Genomic DNA, 17,648 nt, shown 5'->3' on the forward strand with positions numbered 1-17,648 from the left:
GACTCACACTGCCGTGCTCTGGGGAGCTGTAACTCATCTCCTGTTTAATCCACTGTCTGTCACAAGCGTGGATTTAAGATGGAACACTCGGCCCCTCCTGACATCCTTCACAATCCTTTTCTCTGGGTGTTTTTTTCATTCCGCGCGCGCGCGCTTGGTCCTTCGTTACCAACAAAAGAAAGTTGGGTTTCCAGTCGGTGCCATTTGAGGGAAAGCTCTCCCTGTGTGTTGTATTTGTGGGGTGCCCCAATGAAGGAAGGAATGATGAATCTGGCTCCATGTTCTCAGAAGGCTAATTTATTATTTTATTATACTATATTATATTCAAGAATACTAAACTATACTAAAGAATACAGAAAGGATACTTACAGAAGGCTAAAAAGATAATAATGAAAACTCATGACTCTTTCCAGAGCCCCAACACAGCTTGACCCTGATTGGCCAAAGAGTCAAAATAATTCACAGCAGAAACCAATGAAACAATCACCTCTTGGATAAACAACCTCCAACCACATTCCAAAGCAGCAAAACACAGGAGAAGCAAACGAGATAATACTGTTTTCCTTTTTCTCTGAGGCTTCCCAGGAGAAAAATCCTGGGTGAAGGGATTTTTCAGAAAATACAAATGTGACACCTGTGGAACGGACTGCAAGTGGGATTCTGCCTGGATCCTGGGATAGTAAAGATGTCCGACTGAGAAGATTGTGCTGCTGCTCCTGCTCTGCTTTGAGGGAGGCTGTAGAATTCCAGGACGGTTTGGGATGGAAGGCACCATGCAGATCATCTCGTCCTGCCAGGCACAACCAGCAGCAGAAAGGGAACTGAGAAGGGAGCTGAGAACAGCCCTGGCCCTGGCTGTCACCCCCTCCCGCTGAGCTGTCACCAGAGGCACCCCAGGCGCTCCGACGCCGCTCCCACCCACGGGGACCGAAAGCTCGGGACGGCCTCTGGGTAAAAATAAAATCAAGGAATACTCCAGAGCTTCCTCAAAACGCAGCGAGACGTCGGAGCGTGGGAGTGACTGGAATAAAAAGCCTTGGGAAGGTGTCGGATCCCTGCAGCCCCTGCCACGGCTGAGCACCTCCTGTGGGAGCTGGGGTTATTTTAGGGAGCTTCCCTCTGGCTGACGTGTCCCCAAAATAGGATTTCTGTCTTTCTGGAGTGAGGCTGGGGGGGGAAAAAGTTGTGTTTGCTCAGACAACAGGCTTGCAGTTCCCTGGCTTGGGAATGCCTTCCTAAGGAGTGCTTGGGATAGTGAGGAAGGAAAATAATAATCCTGAGAGATGTTGGGTAGGATAAGGAAGGAAAATTGCCCTTCCTATGGGCTGCTTGATAGGATAAGGAAGAAAAAGGGTCTTTCCAAAGGGCTGATTAACAGGATAAGGGAGGAAAAGAATCCTTCCTATGGGCTGATTAAGAGGATAAGGAATACAAATTATCCTTCCCATAGGTTGGCTTGACAGGATGAGGAAGGAAAACCCACTGTGAGGTGCCATCAATGGGCTGGAAGCTCTCCATGGATGGACAAGGATGCCACAGGTGTAAAACACAGAGAAAATGAAGGTTGTAGTCCCTGAGTGTTAAATCCAGATAAAATTCAATCCGACACAAACTCAGCATCACTCGGGGCGGGTGCTGAGGGCAGCAGTGGGATCTGGGAATCCCCCCTGGTCAGGATGGATCCCTGGATGCTGCTGAGCCGTGATAAATCCATGTGAACCTGAGCCCTTAAAGCTGTCCTGGATCCTGCCCAGTCACTGCAGGAAAATAAGTACCCTGGGATGGAGGTGAGGTTGTTGCTCTCCCTGGAGATTCCTGTTCCAAACCACCCCGCAGCAACCAATAAATTTGGAGGCCCCAAACACCACGAAACGGGAATTCAGAAATCCTCCCTTCCCTCCCCAGCCTCTCCCAGGTCTCTGAAATGCCGGCATGGCTGAGCTGACACTTCATCACAATTAGCCAATATTATTTATTTACCCAGGTGCTGTCTGGGGACTGAGGCAGAAGGGCTGCTCAGAGCCAGCCCCGAGCCAGGCGACAGACGGGCACGGCGGCACAGACGGGTTTGGATCCAAATCTCACTTTGTTCCATGCTCGGGGACTTCGTTGGGATGTCTGTTCTCTCCAGCACAGAGCTGTGGGGGCATCCAGGAGAGCTCAGGCCTCAGGGTAGCTCCAGATCCAGAATCTGCCTCTGAACTCCACCTCTGACTTCTGCCGTTGGACTTGAGTCAGGAAAAATCACATCTGAAAGTTTAAATTCATTATTTAAAAGTCAAAATTGAATTAAATTTTAAAGTTAAAATTCGTTTGTTTTGGTGATACAGAACTTGCAGGAGCTGTTTGCTCTCGGACAAAGCAATTCTTGGGGCAGGACGTGGCAACTTTGGCTTTTCCTCCTCTGAATCCTTTGAGGTTTTCAACCAAGAAATCTGGATCTGCTGGGGCCGTAACAACCCAAATAAAGATAAGTCAAAAATAAGATAAAGATAAGATAGAGATAATATAAAGATAAGATAAATATAAGATGAAGATAAGATGAAGATAAGATAAAAATAAGATAAAGAGAGAACACCGTGTCCAGCTCTGGTCCCCCACATAAGAAGGATGTGGAGCTGCTGGAGGCTTCATTTCCTTGGATGGTGTTAAAATTTCTTCCTCTTTTCCTGCCTCTCCCAGCTGGTCTCCAAGGAAGGAGAGTCAGGAAAAAAGAAGGAAATCAGATGGAAGGAGAGGGAAGGGAAGCAGAGGTGTCCTTTGGGGTGACATTTGCGGTGACATTTCCTGGCGGAGCGGCGCCTCCCGCCTCTCCCATCACATTAAATTTTCAGGATGTCTCAGAGTCAGCCCAGAGCGAAGGAGCCGCGATGGATCCCAGGCTGTGGATATTTCCAGGCCCCTGCAAGAACACCTTCACCCCAGAGAGGGGAGACAACACGTTTGTCCCAGCTGCCGGTGCCAGAGCCATGCCAGGGACACGGCTGGAGGGGAGGAGAGGCAGATGGAGGGGAAGAGGGGGTGAAATGCAGCCTCCCGTGGATCAGCCGTGGCTGGGAAAGCTGAATTTGTGATTAAGGAATAGAACATCCACCTTTCCCTTAAAATCGGGCTTGTGAAATCTGCATCCTGGGTGTGTAGCTTGGGTTTTTCTTCCCCCTGTATTTCTTTGCAATTTGTGGGTTTGGCTCTCCGGGTTTTGTGCAAAGTGAGGTGGAAAATCTGTTTTTCTGGACATCCTTTGGGAGTGGAGAGCTCTGCCAGGCACCCCCAGCACATGAAGGCCAGCAAGGGAGGGATTTCAGAGCAGAACACCCAACCAAGTAAACCCATGGGGTGAAAATCCCAATTTTACCTCATTCTGTGCCCTGAGTGTGAAATGTGCACAGGGCAGGGGAGAGCAGGCAAAGAGCAGCTTGAGTCCTGTGTATTTTGACATTATCTTGGAATCATGGAATGGGTTGGGGTGAGGAAGGACCTTAAAAATCCCCCATTTCCAGCCCGGACACCTTCCACTATCCCAGGTGGCTTCAAGCCCCATCCAGCCTGGCCTTGGACACTCCCAGGGATGGTTTATCCACAAATTCCCCAGCCAACACTCCCTGTGCCTTGGAATTTCAACTCCAAACCTGCATCCCCGAACCTGATGGTGTCGTAGTTAATGGCTTTTATTAACAATGCTAATGAGATCACTAAAAATGTTTATGGGACAAATTCATTTAGAGAGACAAAGCTGCTGGAAGACTTGGGCTCTCCTGGGCCCGGCTCTCCTGGCTGTAATTATAATTATTTCATAACCAGCGCGGGAATTTGGATCTATTTCATTCTAATATTAAGCAATAGCTTTTCTTTTAATCTCCTCGTGTTTTCCCCAGGCTTTTTGGAGGTGGTGGGGGAGATCCTGGGTAATAAAGCGTGAAAAATGTGAGAGCAGGCCCAGGGAGTGCCTGTGCCCCGTCACCATCACTCTGTCTCAGATGTTTAACACCAACAAAACATCCAAAAGCTTTCTTTGGAATAACAGGAGGAAGGAGCTGTTCAGGGAGGTGAGACTACTCACAATCTCCTCCTGACTCTCATTCCAGCCCCTGCATCCCCAGGATGGAATTGCCCATTGAGTTTGGGATTTTTTGGGGAAATTTCATTGTGGAAATTGCTGTCCAGTCCTCTCTTTGCAGGTTGTCCAGGGCGGTGGTGGAGTCCCCATCCCTGGGGGGGTTTGAAGATGGAAGTGGCACCTGGGGACAGGGGTTAGGGTGGCCTTGGCAGTGCTGGGGAAGGGGTGCACTGGACGGCCTTGAATGGCTTTTCCAACCCAAACATTTCCACGATTCTCTGCTTCAGTGACTTCTCTAATTCCTTCTCTGAGGTTAAGGAGTGATGTAGGAGCAAGGAATTTATTGCCATTTTGGGATCTACAGCTGAAAAATACAATCAGGGATGTCCAGAGGGGAGCTGGGAGGCCTCTGTGTGTGGAGCTGGGGGCGAGGAGGGAATAATGAGTGGGAAATCATCCTGCCAAGGCCTCAGCTCCCAAAAAATGGCTTTTCCACCTCCGGTCTCGGGCGAGGAAGGGAAGAGAAATGAGAGAGGAGAGAGGGGAATGCAGCAGAGAGATTGATTTTGGCTGCTCTCTCCCAGAGAAAATGGAGGTGGAACAATTCCAAAGGCTGCTGGTGCTGCTGGGAGAGGCCTTGAGCTCAGCCCTGTCACACCAGATTTCTAACAAAATAAAGGGGGGAAAAAAGGGATTTTTGAGGAGAACAAGCTGGATGTAGCAGAGGTTAAACTGCAGGGGGTCGGTGTGAGCCCGGGGGTTTGCTCAAGAGCTGCTCTCCAAAATGAGGTCAGGAATGGGAAGGAAACGGGGGATTTGTCAGGGGGTTTAGAGGAAAATTCAAATCCCTGCTGTCAGTGCCTCGCTGAGGTGTTTTGTTGGGTGTTTTCAAGGGGGAAAATGGTATTTTAAAGGAAAATACTCAAGGATGAGAAATTGAATGGGGTGTGGAGCAAGCTGGTCTAGTGGAAGGCATCCTTTGGATGTCCCTTCCAACCCAAAACGATCCAGGATTCTGTGAAATTCCAAGCTAAAACCAAAAGTTTCATTTCCCACTGCCTGGAATAACAGTTATTCCTATTCCAGTTATTGCACTTTGATGTGTGAATTATATTTTTAACAACCTTTTCCTTTGCTCTGCACCAGGACACCGAAAGAGGTAAAACTGTCTGTCAAAAAGTTGTTTTTTTAATTGAGCTGCGCGTCCTAAATGGGAATGGGAAGCTTAAAAAGCCTCTTTCCAAAATCCTTGCCTGGCATGTTATGAATATCTTAATTAAAGGAGATTAGGGAACCATCTCCAGGGGGCCACTGAGGTCAAAGTTTGTAACTGCAACTTTCAGATGGGCCTTTTCAAGCTGTTAATTGGACGTTGTTTAATTATAGTCTGGGCTTTTCCAGGAATTAATACTTGGAGAGATTTAATATCCTGCTCCATATTCCTGATGCCACACTCAGTGTGTGGAGGCCTGGGAAGGCTGTGGAAGGATTTTCCTTGAGGAAAAGTTTCAGCATTGCATTATTTTTTTGTTTATTTAAAATATTTATTAATTTTTTTGCTTCGGATGGCCAAAAGCGACCCCGTTTTTCCCCCATTGGAGGTATCATTTTCCCCAAACCTGGCATCAGCAATGAATCCCATTCCCGGAGCTAGGTGTTGAGGAGTGGCAGAGGATTTAATTCCAGAGGCAGGGAACACCCGGGGGTTTGTTCTGGGGCTGTTTGTTGTCCCTGCTCTGATCAAACACGGCTCCGCTTCCCCCCCGTGCTGCTCCAGCTTCTCCTCCGCTTGCTAAAAATAGTGGGGAACATTCCAGGGAGCAACAGCACCGAGGGATTCGCCCTCCTCCCCCCAGGAGCGAGCTTCTGTGGAGAAATATTGTTTCTTAATTAATCATTTATCCACTTCATTAGGTGTTGTCAGCAGCGGGATGAGGAATGGGGCTGCTGAGATGAGGCGCGTTCGGATTTGTTTTGTTTTCCGGGGAGCTGGAGATCCTCTCAAGGAGCAGCTGTGTCAGGAGCACTGGAAACGGGGAGTTTGGGATGAGCAGGACCAGGGATGGCGTCCTGGTTTGATTCCGGGGTTTAATTCGGGGTGTGGAGCTGCTGGAGAGAGTCCAGGAAGGACCATGAGGAGCCAGGCTGGGAGAGCTGGGAATGGCTTCAGGAAATTGGGATTATGAGGAGTTCTGGGGGGACAGGGATGTCCCTCCCATGCTCCTGCCCCACACATGTTGTGCCCCAGATGACACCAAAAAAAAATGAAGCAAAATCAGAGGAAACCATGAAGGGCTGGAGCAGCTCTGGAGCCGGGCTGGGAGAGCTGGAAAATGAACCTCTAATGCCCAGAGCCTGTTCAGCGGTTTTATATTCCTTTAATGATCGTCTGGTTTTGGTTTTATTCGTAGAAATAAAAAGGCTGTGGTGCAAATGGAGCATGGGATGCCTCTGTGTGCATCCATCAGCAGCAATTCCTCCTTGCTCCACAGATTCCAGCCCTACCTCCAAAGGCAGGAGCTGAGCACACTGCATTGATTAGAACCAATTAGGAACCCTTTTTTAACTAAACAGAAAATTCTTATTCACCGCGGGTTTTGATCGTCTCAAAGTCCTCATTTAAAAATCAAAATGAAGGAACGTTGACTTGGGAGGATCTGGGATGGATTTTTAAAGAATCAAAAACGGCAAATATGGAAAGGTGATTTAAAGCAAATGGAATAATGAAGGGAATTCTCATCAGGTGTTTGCTCCTTTCCACGCAATTTCCAGCCTTGTGGAGGGTGCCCCTGGATCCCTGAGAGTGCCCAAGGCCAGGCTGGACAGGGCTTGGAGCAACTGGGATAGTGGGAGGTGTTTGGGTTGGAACTGGATGGGCTTTAAGGACCCTTCCAACCCAAACCACCCCAGAATTCCATGGTATTTATTCCAGGGAATTCTCTGGGAATTCCACCCCAGCCCCACGTCACCCTCACAGAAAATAAATCATATTTGTACCAACTCTAGGCTAAAAAAGCTCAATTTTTGGTTCATAACATCAATTCCAACTGGTTGTTCCTCCACTCCCAAGCAGGAATCAGGAGTGGTCTGCCCTGCTTTTGGAGAGGGAAGAGAAGATGCTGGAGCCTCTGAAATAAAATTTAATTCAGCTTCCTGCTTCTTCAGGGCAGCCTGGAGTTTGTTTAGCCTCTCCTGGTATCTGAAAAATCATTATTAGGCCAATAATTTCTGATTAAGGTGTTTGAGGCAAAGGTGTCAATTAGAACTGAGCAGGACTCGGGTATTTCAGTCCGTTACCTGGAAATGAGTTATTGGGAACAAGCAGTTCCATTGATAAAAGGGAAAAAATCAATAGGTGAGATTGTTGGGATTAATACAGAGTTCATCATGGATTTCCCCCCACTGAGATTTCCAGACTTTTGCAGACTCCATCTCAGACCTAAGCTGAAGTTTCTCAGAGCCAAATTTGCAGCTGAAGTCAAGTGAAACTTCAGCAAGGCTTTATTTTGCCCAGAGTTCGTTCATAATCCCAAAACTGCAGCCGTTGGGGAGAAATGAGGAGAGCTATAAAAACACGCCGGACCCTCTTGAGCAGAAATTGCCGGAAATTTTCTGGATGCAGCACATTAATGAGCGGGATGGTAATTGAGTTTAATCCTTGTGTTATGGCGCGTGGCAAGGATCAGGATGGTGCTGTGAGGCTGCAGCCCCCGCTGAAGGAGACTCCTTCAATCAGCAAGATTTCATCTAAACACAGAGGAAAAAGGGAAAATTTGGCTGTGGCAGATTAAAAATTGGAGACTCCAAAATCCTAGCCAAGTGCTGGGCAGGATTACAGGGACTGACAGGGACTGGGTACATTCCAAATTTGTGGGTGGGATTTTGGGTGGGATTGTGTGATGTTTGTGAGAAAAGGAAGATCCAAGGGGACCTTGTGGCTCTGCTCAGCTCCTGCCAGGAGGGGACAGCTGGGGGGTCGGGCTGTGCTACAGGGACAGGAGCAGAGGGAACGGCCTCAGGCTGGGCCAGGGCAGGCTCAGGGTGGATTCAGCAGGAATTTCTGCATGGAAAGGGTGATCAGGGATTGGAACTGCCCTGGAAGGTTTGGAGTGCCCAAACCTGGAGGTGTCCAAAGAACGCCTGGAGGTGGCACTCGGTGCTCTGGGCTTGGGAAAAAGAGGAAATTCAGAACACCTTGGACCCAATGACCATAGAGGGTGATTCCAAACTCAGGGATTCTGAGATTTCACGTACCACAAATTCTAGGATTGCAGTACCCAACCCTAACCTTAAAGACAACCCTAACCCTAACCCTAACCCTAACCTTAACCCTAACCCTAACCCTAACCCTAACCCTAACCCTAACCCTAACCCTAACCCTAACCCTAACCTTAACCCTAACCCTAACCCTAACCCTAACCCTAACCCTAACCCTAACCCTAACCCTAGCCCTAACCCAACCCATTCCATGATTCCAGAACATTCCAGCTGGGATCTCCAGGCCCTTCCAGAGGGGAACACTGTCAGTGTTAATTTGCATTCTCCCCCTCCAATCAGCCCTCTGTAAACACCAGCCCCTGGAAAGTCACCTCGACAGCACGAGCCGGGCTGGCAGGAGCAGGGAGGGGGAGTTAAGGTGATTTTCCTCCTCCTATGCAAATCTCCCTGCTAATTATATTTTATTAATTTTGGGACGCCGACGCTGCCGCTCTTTGTTTTCCCTCATCGTGCCCGTGGTTAAAATCAAATTGCAAATGAAGCAGCTCAATATTTGTCTGAATCACTTAAGCCTCTGACTTTCACCGTTCTCACAAGCAAGTCCTCCAGTTATACCAGAACTGGGAGTGTTCCTTTTCCTCTTTTTTCTCTGCTTTTGGGTATTTTGCCATGATTATTCCACGGGTGACACTGACATTTTGTTATGATGAATTGGCTGGGTCATTATCATCAGGAGGTGGTTGGGACATCTTATATTTATAATAAGGTGCTTTTCATTGCAGAATGGGGGGAAAATGGGAAAAAACACCTTTTTTTTTGTTTTAAACAGCCTGATCTCGGGCTTTTCTGCTGGAATTGAAAAGAACAATGTGATATTTTTCCCTTTTCACTCTCGAGACAGGCTTTGAAAGGGCCTAATCAAACACAAATTGGAGCGTTGAGCTTGGAGTTCTCTGCAGACGAGGGAGTCTTTGAAGTTGAAGGGTTGATAATCTCCCAAACCAGCTTTTCCAGGCATCATCAGCACCCCACAAAAATCTGGCTGTTATTTTTATGGAAAATTGTGTCAGGACCACATCCATCAGGACGCGCAATACCCAAAATCTTGATTTTTTAAGTGTATAAACTGTTGGCTTTTCCTCAGTTGGGTCGAGCCTTGATCGTGCCTCTGACATTGTTTATTTTTGGGGCTGTTTTGTTGTTCAGGTGCAGCAGCAGAGCGAAAAAATCCTGGGGAAAAGCGGCCTAAAATGTGTGTCAGGCTGAATTTGGGAGCTTTTGCTCCAGATCTGTTGTGATAGAAATGCCAAATTCCATCAGCTTCGTTTACTTCAGGTGGCTCCCTCAAATCCTCCCGCTGCCTTGTCCATCTGCTGATGCTGATGTTTCTCATTCCCTGTTTGGGTTTTTGGGGTTTTTTTAAATCTAAATGGAGAAATGAGGATTGTTTTCACCACCACGGGCAAGTTGGAAAATATTCCCTGTGCTGTGGAGCTTATCAGAGAAATTGATGGGTCGGGTGAGTTGGGGTTTGGGGTTTTTTTTCCCCAGAAGAAAGAAAATAATTGAGACGAGAAAATATTTCTTAGTTGACAGGAAAGATTTAAATCTGTAATTATCACGGGGTGGGAGTCATTTTTTGGTAGCCTGATGAGGGTGTGGAGTTGATGGGGTCAGGGCTCAGCAGGTCATTGATTGATTGATTGATTGATTGATTGATGGAGCTGGATCCCTGGTGCCTCAGGCACAGAATCCATCCTTCCCTTTGGAAGATCCTGTGGACACCCATCCCTGACCTTTATGGTCACTGTTCTGGATTCTCCACCCACAAAAAATGCAAATTTCTGCCGTTTTGGGAGTGCTGAGAGCCGTGGGAAGGTTTGGGATGGAAGGAACCTCCAAGCTCATCCATGGGACCCCTCCCACCTCCCGTCAGGTCAATCCCTCCCCCAGACCTTGTGGCTGGGCTGATCCCACAGCAAGCCACAGAAATAATTAATAATTAATTCCCAGTGTCTCATCACCAGGGTAATTAGCATTTTGATCACTAAATGACACTTCCAGGTCTCTGGTGCCCCTTTAGCACGCGCTAAATGAGCTTTGAGGATGAGCTTTGAGGTGCCTCCAGCCCAAGGACTCCACAGCCTCAATCACCCCGACCTGGATCCTCCCCCTGGAGCTGCCAGGCTTTGTTTTCTGTTTACTCTTTCCTCCTCTCCTCCACTCATGAATATTTATCCGCAGCTCCAAAATAGCCAAGAGCACTTTAATCAGGGCCTATCTGCAGCCTAATCAGGGATCAGGCTAATGAGGGAGCTCAGGGCCGCTTCAGCTCCTGCTGCAGGAGACAAAAGTTTGCTCCCAGCTCCAGGACAGAGCCTGGCAGAGCCTCCTTTCTCCTTCCCAGAGGAGAACACCGGGATTTACTGCTCACATCTGGCGGTTTAGAGCTCACATCTGGCTGGAGCAGGCAGTGCTGGAGATGCCACCAGAGATGCCAGGGTTGTCACCAGGAAATGATGGAGAGTTCAGCCCTGACACCTCCTGCGCCTCCAGCCACAGGGATCTCGCTTTTCCTCACCAAATCCTGCTTTTTCCTGAATTTTCTCCCGTGGCTGGGGCTGAATCCTGCTTGCAGGAGGAGGATTTCCATGTGGAAAAGCTGCTGAGCTCCTCCTCTGTCGGGGTTTGTAAATCATCAGCTTTGCCATCTCCCTCACCAGGATTTTCCAACAGCGACGGCGTCCAGAGGGAGGGGAAAATAAAATCCCCAAGATAAATAAAGGTAAAACTTTTTAAAGGTTTAACAAACTCGAAATGAGGGCTCCTGAGGGCTGCAGGCCTGGTTTTGCTTCTCCCTCAGACAGAATTTTGCAGAAAATCCTTTAACACGACTCACATGAAAGTCTTAGCTTCCCAAAGTCTCCTCAGATATCCAGGACAAAAGCTGCCGTGATCTTCCCCCTTTTTCAATCACAGCTTAGGGGATAAGGAGGCACAATGCACCTGGATTAGGTCTTCAATGCAGATTTGCCAGATTTCCTTTTTGAAAGTCTTCATTTACAGAAAAGTGGGGATTTCAAACCAAATCATTCCCCTCCCGGGGTACGACCCTGCTCAGGGAGGCAGAGTGGAAATAACGAGTGGTGCTCTTGGTTTGCTGCTTCCTGGGTGGATTTCTGCCCTTTTCCTTGGATAACGAGGAGCTCAGGCCCCATCCCATCCTAGGGATGGAGCTCTGTCCAACCCAAACCATTCCAGGATTCCACGGGCGGGGAGAGACGGGATTTGGGGAAGGAATACTGGGAGAGGGGCTGGGATGGAACTCCCAGAGCAGCTGGGAATGTGTCCAAGGCCAGGCTGGAGCACCCTGGGACAGAGGGAGCTCTTCCAGGGTGGGACTGGGTGGGTTTTGAGGTCCCTCCCACCCCAAACCATTCCAGGATTCCGTGGGCAGGGAGAGATGGGATTTGGGGAAGGAATATTGGGAGAGGGGCTGGGATGGAACTCCCAGAGCAGCTGGGGCCACCCCTGGGTCCCTGGAAGTGTCCCCAAAGCCAGGCTGGAGCCTCCTGGGACAGTGGGAGGTGTCCATGTGGGATGGGATGGGATAATGGGATGGGATGGGATGGGATGGGATGGGATGGGATGGGATGGGATGGGATGGGATGGGATGGGATGGGATAATGGGATGGGATGGGATGGGATGGGATGGGATGGATTTAAGTTCCCTCCCCACCCCAGCCATTCCAAGATTCCCTTCCCAGATCCCATCCCACCCCATCCTGCTTTCCCAGAGCATTTGAACTTCCCTCCCCTCTGCCCGGCTCCTCTCCGCTTCTCCCGTTCCTCTCCCCGTTACTTCCACCAGGTTTTATGTCTTTTAATTTCCTTTTACGGCTTGGCAGCCGATTTCCAGCCGAGGCAATGAGACGGAGCTCCCAAAAAATGCTCGCATCCATCACTGCCTCGTTTCCCTCCCTCCCATCCCCGCCGCTCCTCGGCCCCTTGGACAGCCCAGCTCGCAATTAGTTGTGCTCCTGACGAAGGGAGATTAATTAAATCAGGGCTTTTCAAGCCTAGAACAAACCCAGGAGCGGTTTTGTGCCAATTTCCTCCTTCCTTTAAACCTGGAGTCTCTTCATTTCAGGCACCTGGCGTGGAGTGTTTTGCCCTGGTGGAGAGCAACAATTTGGGATTTGTACATGGGATTTCCTTGTGGAAAAAGCTGCTTTTTCCTTTCCAAAATGCAAATTATGGAATAAAACAATGTGAGGTTGGGGGGAAATTTAATAAGCTCCCCTCCCAAGTGGTTCTAAAGTGAATTTTCATTTTTAACTACGCCTGGGAGAAAGAGGGAAACCCCATGGGATAAATTAATTTTTATCCTTTGTTAAAGAGGATAACTCCATGGGATAAATTGATTAATTTGATCCTTGATTAGAGAGGATAACTCCATGGCATCAATTGATTTTCCATGAGGACAAGAGGGAACAACCTCAAGTTGTGCCAGGATGAGTTTTCCAGAGGGAATGGGGTGTCCTTGCCCTGGGGGATGAGATCCCACCAGGACACTGCTCTGGGCAGGGATTGGGGACAAACCCGGCTGGTTTGGGGTTCAGGAGCAGAACCTCCCTTCCCTGCAGCCCAAAATCCCAAATCCCAAATCCAGGAGAGCAGATTTTCCCGTTTTCCCTCCAGGAGCTGGAGCCGCGCTGCAGCCGCAAGCGCAGGTCTCTGCAGCCCTCTAGTGCCCGGAAAAAACCCGGAAAAACCGAGTTTTGGGGAGTTTGGATGAGGAAAAAGGGCAGGGACAGCTCGGGCTGGGCGTCCTCACCCTCAGGAGCGCTCCCGATCCATCCCCACCCTGCGCTTCCCTCTGCCAGAGGGCAGGGGTGGGTGGGATTTTGGGAAGGAATGTTTTTTCCCAGCTCAGCCATGGAAAAAAGCCATGGAAAAAGCCATGGAAAAAGCCATGGGACCCCCTGGCAAGGCGGTGCTGGAGGAAGGTGAGGGTTTCTGCCCTCCCCGATAGGACGGGCAGGATCCAGAGATCAAAAAAAAAAAGTTTAATTTGGGATTTAAGTGACCCCTTGAAGCCTGATCCTCTCTCCCTGAGCCGGCCGAGAGATCCAAGGGGGATTTTCATGGAATGCCGGGGATCTGGGCTCCAGGCCAGGAGGGTCGCTGCTCCCTCGCTCCGTGCCTCAGTTTCCCTTCCCGGCGCTCAGCATCCTCCACAGCCGCGGCTCCGGCGGGAGAAGCCCGGGAATGCCAGGAGATGGCACCATCCTCCCGGCTGGAGCTGCACCCAAAAAAAAATTTTAAATAATTTTTAAAAGGGTTCTCCAGCCCGGGGAATCCTCCGGGGTCGTGGGATCGTTTGGGACCATTGGAATTCGGGATCGTGGGGTCGTTCGGGACCATGGGATCACTAAGGCTGGAAAAGCCCTCTGAGGTCACCTTCTCCCCCAGCACGGCCAGGGCCAGCACTGACCGTGTCCCCAGGTGCCACACCCACTCTTGAATCCCACCGGGAATGGGCTGGAGAGCCCTTCCCAAGGAGGAATTTCCCCAATATCCACCCCAAACCTCCCCTGGCACCACTTGGAGTTATTTCCTCCCAGGATGAACCTTCCAAAGCCCCTGGCTGAAGCAGCACGTGGGAAAATTGGGATTTTCCCCTTTTTTTTTTTTTAATATTTCTCCCCGCAGAGCTGCCGGCGCTGACCGTGTCCCCAGGTGCCACATCCACTCTTGAATCCCACCGGGAATGAGGACTCCCCCTGGAGAGCCCTTCCCGAGGAGGAACCCAAACTCCCCTGGCACAACCCGAAGTTTCCTCCCAGGACGAACCTTCCAAAGCCCCTGGCTGAAGCAGCACGTGGGAAAACTGGGATTTTCTCCTTTTCTTTTTCTTTTTTTTTTAATATTTCTCCCCGCAGAGCTGCCGGCGCTGCGCCCGCTGGATCGGCACCTTCACCCCGCTCCCAGCCGCACCCAGCCGGGGCAGGGCACGGTTCCAGGGTCCCCCCCGTGCCGGGACGCCTCCCGAGCCAGGAGAAATCCGCGTCCATGGATTTTTCGGCGGGCTGGCCGCCGGCCGAGCCGCTTCCCCGGCCCGTTCAAAGGCTTTTCTTGTTCGGCTCCTGCAGAAGGGCTCCTTTCACGGCCGCCTTTCCTAGACAGAAATTGTCATTTTTCCCAGCACTGCTTCCCTTCTCCTGGCGCGGAGCCCTCCCCGCCCTGACGTCAGCCCGCCTTTGTGATGCTCCGGCTGGAATTTTGCGCTCCTGGTTCTTTTCACTGCCTTGGAGCCGGCGGGGGGTGAGGGGCGGCCGCGGGGGGGATTCTGCTGGAGACGGGGGCTTGGAGCAGGGCTGGATCCCGGGGAAGCGCCACGGAGCTCCCATGGACGTGGAGAACTCTGTAACGGAGTTTCGTGGTGTGATGGGAGAGGAAAAAAAAAAAATTATTATTATTATTATTATTATTATTATTATTATTATTATTATTATTATTATATTACTATTATTATAATTGTTTTATTTTATTTTATTTTATTTTATTTTATTTTATTTTATTTTATTTTATTTTATTTTGGGTTTTATTATTTTATAATTATTATCATCATCATTATTATTATTATCATTATTATTATTATTATCATTATTATCGTCATCGTTACCAATAATGGCATTATTCTGATGCTTATCTCATCATTCTCCTGGTTTTTCACGCTGCTATAATTTATGGTTGTTATCCCGGGTTTTGCCGGTTCCCGGGTTTTTTGGGACTGCCAGCCGAGGGTTTCCCAGCCCCGCGGAGCTCCGGCTCGGCTCCATCCCGGCGGGATCCCGGCTCCCGGTGCCTCTTCCGTGACAGGGACACGAGGATGGGGAGCCACCGGTGTCCCCAGCCAGCACGGCGACTGTCCCCAAACATCACCACCCCCCTCAAAAGCCATCCCGGCTCCTGCCCCAATTCCCCTCCCGGCCCTGGTGGCACCGCCACCGGCTTTGTCCCCTCCGGTGACACCGGGCCGTGCCCGCGCCGCTCCTGGCACCCGAAATTTTCCAGGCTGGCGCCGTCCCAGCGCCGGGGCTCGCTCGGCAGCGGAGCAGAATCGGCTCAGTGTTGTCGCCGGGGCAAAGTCCGGCTCTGCCCGGAGGAATTTGTTTGTGTTCCGCCCGCTCGCCACCAGCGCCGCGCCGGCTCGGCCGGGACTGTCCCCTGTCCCCTGTCCCCTGCCCTGTCCCCTGTCCCCTGTCCCCTGTCCCCTGTCCCCTGCCCTGTCCCCTGTCCTCTGTCCCCTGTCCCCGGCCCTGTCCCCTGTTCCCTGTCCCCTGTCCCCTGTCCCCTGTCCCCGGCCCTGTCCCCTGTCCCCTGTCCTCTGTCCCCTGTTCCTTGTCCCCTGTCCCCTGTCCCCTGTCCCCTGTCCCCTGTCCCCGGCCCTGTCCCCTGTCCCCTGTCCCCTGTCCCCTGTCCCCTGCCCTGTCCCTGGGGGTCACACTCGGGCCTCGGGGGGGCTCTCGGGGGTCTCTGTGGGGTGGAGGGGGCGGCTCCTCGTCCCATTCCCCCCCGATCCATCCCAGGGATCCTGGTGGTGCCACCTTCTGCTTGAGGGTCCCCGTTGGGGTCACCGGCCCCGCCCGGAGCAGCGACAGCGAGGGGGGGACACGGAATTCCCGATTTCCCATCGGCCAGGGTGGGGGGTGGCTCTGTGCCCCATAACGAGCCCAAACTGGAGTGTCACGGTGGTTTGGGGTCTGGTGGCTCTTCTGTGCCCCACAACAAACCCAAAACAGAGCTTTGGGGTGCTTTGGGGTCTGGTGCTGGCTCTTCCCTGATCCCCAAACCTGAGCTTTGGGATCTTGTGGCTCTTCTCTGCCTCATAAGGAGCCCAAACCAGAGCTTTGGGGTGGTTTGGGGTGGTTTGGGATCTGCTGGCTCTTCCATGCCCCATAAGGAGCTCACACTGGAGTGTCAGGGTGGTTTGGGCTCTGGTGGCTGTTCCCTGCTCCCCAAACCAGAGCTTTGGGGTCTGCTGGCTCTTCCCTGCCTCATAAGGAGCCCAAACCAGAGCTTTGGGGTGCTTTGGGGTGCTTTGGGATCTTGTGGCTCTTCCCTGCCTCATAAGGAGCCCAAACCAGAGCTTTGGGGTGCTTTGGGGTGCTTTGGGATCTGGTGGCTCTCCTCTGCTCCCCAAACCAGAGCTTTGGGATACTTCAGGGTGTTTTGGGGTCTGGTGGATCTCCTCTGCTCTGCACACCGCAGTTTGGGGTGCTTTGGGTGTTTTGGGGTGCTTTGGGGTGCTTTGGGGTGCTTTGGGGTGCTTTGGGGTCTGGTGGCTCTTCCCTGCTCCCCACACCGCAGTTTTGGGGTGCTTTGGGTGCTTTGGGGTGCTTTGGGTGTTTCGGGGTGCTTTGGGCTCTGGAGCAGCGGCTCTGCCCTGACCCTGCCAGGCCGGGAGCAGCTCCCACCCTTCCCCTCCAGCTGTGCCCCCCTGGGGAAAGGCAGGTGCGGGATCCGCGGGATCCGCGGGCCCTGGGAGCCTCCGCGGGCGGCGGGCCCGGCCCTGCGGCTGCCGGGAGCCGGGACCGGCTCTACCTGCGCCATCCCGGGCGGCGACATTCCTGCCGTGCCTCGGGCTGAGTCACGGCGGCTCCGCGGCCCCGCTGACTCACGGCCGTGGGAGGCGGCCCGGGGCTCTCCCGGGTCCCGGGAGCGAGGGGAGAGGAGATCCCGGAGAGAGCCGGGCCGGCCGCCGGTGCCGCGGCTGCCCCAAATGCCCGGGTGCCATGCCCAAGGTGACGATGCCACCCCCAACGATGCCCCCCCAATGTCCCGATGTCACCCCCAGGTGCCAAAGCCCCCCCAGTGTCCCGATGCCAAGTGCTGATGCCATCCCCAGTGTCCCGATATCCCCCCAAGGTCCCAGTGTCACCCCCAGGTGCCAATGCCACCCCAAGGTCCTGTTGCCACCCCCAGCTGCCAAAGCCACCCCAAATGTCCCGATGTCACCCGAAGGTCCTGATGCCATCCCCAAGTAACTGATGCCACCCCCAGCTGCCGATGCCCCCTCAATATCCCAGTGTCCCCCCCAGGTGCTGATGCCCCCCAGGTGCCAATGTCCCCCACAATGTCCCAGTGTCCCCTCAGGTGCCGATGTCCCGCCAAGGTGCCAATGTCCCCCCCAGATGCCGATGCCCCCCCAGTGTCTCAATGTCCCCCAGTGTCCCAGTGTCCCCCCAGGTGTCAGTGCCCCCCAATGTCCCGATGTCCCCCCAAGTGCCAGTGCCCCCCAACATCCCAATGTCCCCCTAGGTGCCAATGTCCCCCCAATATCCCAATGTCCCCCCAGCTGCCGATG

The sequence above is a fragment of the Passer domesticus genome, chromosome 28 (assembly GCF_036417665.1).
Source record: "Passer domesticus isolate bPasDom1 chromosome 28, bPasDom1.hap1, whole genome shotgun sequence".
In the NCBI taxonomy this organism is placed as follows: domain Eukaryota; kingdom Metazoa; phylum Chordata; class Aves; order Passeriformes; family Passeridae; genus Passer; species Passer domesticus.